Raw genomic sequence first — 2,103 nt, forward strand, 5'->3', positions numbered from 1 at the left:
ATAATTCATAAAGGTTGTTGATTGGTTTTGAAAGAGCAACTCCAAGAGGCTCCAGTTATAACAAGCCTTTGCTTGACCCTTTGAGCCATGAAGGGGCTCCATAGGTTCAAAGGCAGTGCTCCTATACAACACTGCAACAAATGAAATATACCTTTGTGGGCCTCTTACTCAGATCCACTAACACCCCTTTATATAGAAGAACAACGAAGGAAAAATGCATATACATACAAAAAGTTGTCGACTGCTTTTAAAAGAGCAACTTGGGGGAAATTCCAAGAAGCTCCAGTTATAACAAGCTTTTACTGTTGCACTGTTGCTTGACCCATTGAGCCATGAAGGGGCTTCACAGGTTCAAATACAGTGCTTACATATATTTATATAATAAAAACACTGCAATACATGACACACACACAAGCAAAAACATGTATTTTGTTTATGTATAGAAACAAACAGGATTGTGCAATTTTGTTACATCCACATACAATATTACAAGACAGAATAAGTTATACAACACCACAGCCATTACAGTGAACATAGTGAGGAACATTCAAACCATTGCCTCTTCCAATTCACCTTCTCTCCCTGTTGCAAAAGAAAATGCCATCATAAACATTCATTCCAGCTTCAAAATCAAACAGACTGCGGTTGAAATTCACCAGTCTGGTCAGAGATTTGATTTGACATCAGTGATGTTCAGCAGTCTAACGCAGTAAACGCATCATTCCAGACCACCCAAACTGAAAATGTTTGATGCAATGAAGTCAGGCCTGGTCTTACCTAGAATCCCTGTTCACAAAGTCCACTGTAACTGTAAATAACCCTAAAAGAGGGACAAAAACAAAATCACTTATGTATTATAATTTAGCAAACATTAATGTAGCTTTATTAAACACTCTTTAATGTAATTTCACGGTGAATGAGAGCAATGGCGCAAACACGTGCTCATGAACACACCACGTGCTCACATTTCTAAAGTACAGCCTAAAATATGCAATATATAAATTATAGACTTAAAACAATGTTCCAATTATTTTAAACGAATACAATCTCATGTCAAATGTAATATTAAATACTCTCTTTATCAGTGGATACACTTAACGTTACCTGAATTAGTCGTCAACAAGATCTCATTTGTTCTTCAGAATCAACTATAAACTAGCTTTCCTCAATATTATCACTCCTGGACTTATCATTCATCCGAGCTCTCTTAACTGCGGTAGGAGAAGTGAGACAAAAAGGAATAATAATTCAATCTAAACTGCTGCTTTGCAAATGAGCTCCACTCTGTTCGGTCTACGAAATGAACTGCGCTTCAGACTTCTTCTTCTTCTTCTTCTTCTATCTTTCCGGCAGTGTAGACGCTACTGGGCGTATTACTGCCCTCCACAGGTCAAAGTTTGAACTAAATTCTTATATACAGTCCTGTGTTATGCAAGAACTGAAGAACTGCCTCAGAGATCAGTTTATGCTTATCACTGTGTCCAAACAAAGTAGTAACAGAAAACACTCCAACGCCAAGTTCTGCCAATTCATCAAAAAGTGCTTTTCTTTGTATATTATACTTTCTACATTCCAAGAAAACATGCCCTACGGTTTCCATATTCCCACATTCACATAATCCACAAATATGCTTTCCTACAATACACAAAAAGTAATTTAACCCACAGTGCCCCAACCTCAATCTACACCGTTTAACTGAGTCCCTACGGGATGGACAAGTACAAAAACATATTTTCCTAACTTTCTTCAGACTAGTTCAGTGAGATGTTCTTTTTATGGGGAGACACCAACTTCAGCGCTCCACTTGGCTCAGAGCCGTAAAGTGAGAGAGAGAGAGTTGCGACAACGGAAGTTCGGAACGCTCGATCGTCACGTGATTCACGTAGACCTCAAATAGTTCCAGGAAGTTCATAGCGGGCAGTTGGAATACATTCCCCTTGTCCAAATACCCACACTTGCGGTCTTGGCCACTTGAGAGCGCGTGCGCAAGACTGTCCCAGGTCTTAAAAACGCCAGAGCGCAGTGCCCTTAACGCACACTAAACACAAACTATCTCGAATACCGCTCCGGAGCGCTATTCGAGGCTTAGTGTATCCCATCATG

At 39.6% G+C, this 2,103-nt stretch overlaps 1 long non-coding RNA gene across 1 annotated transcript; it reads right to left on the reverse strand.

Annotated features, from left to right (window-relative positions):
- Positions 1–421: 421 nt before the first annotated feature.
- Positions 422–1,419, reverse strand: LOC107555078 (uncharacterized). The gene is made up of 3 exons (XR_001605130.1): positions 1,105–1,419; positions 778–820; positions 422–582 (listed from the first exon to the last, which is right to left on the reverse strand). It is a non-coding gene; the product is annotated as an uncharacterized lncRNA (long non-coding RNA).
- Between the last annotated feature and the right edge of the window lie 684 nt (positions 1,420–2,103).

The sequence above is a fragment of the Sinocyclocheilus grahami genome, unplaced genomic scaffold, assembly GCF_001515645.1.
Source record: "Sinocyclocheilus grahami isolate Dianchi unplaced genomic scaffold, SAMN03320097.WGS_v1.1 scaffold524.1, whole genome shotgun sequence".
NCBI classification, from domain to species: domain Eukaryota; kingdom Metazoa; phylum Chordata; class Actinopteri; order Cypriniformes; family Cyprinidae; genus Sinocyclocheilus; species Sinocyclocheilus grahami.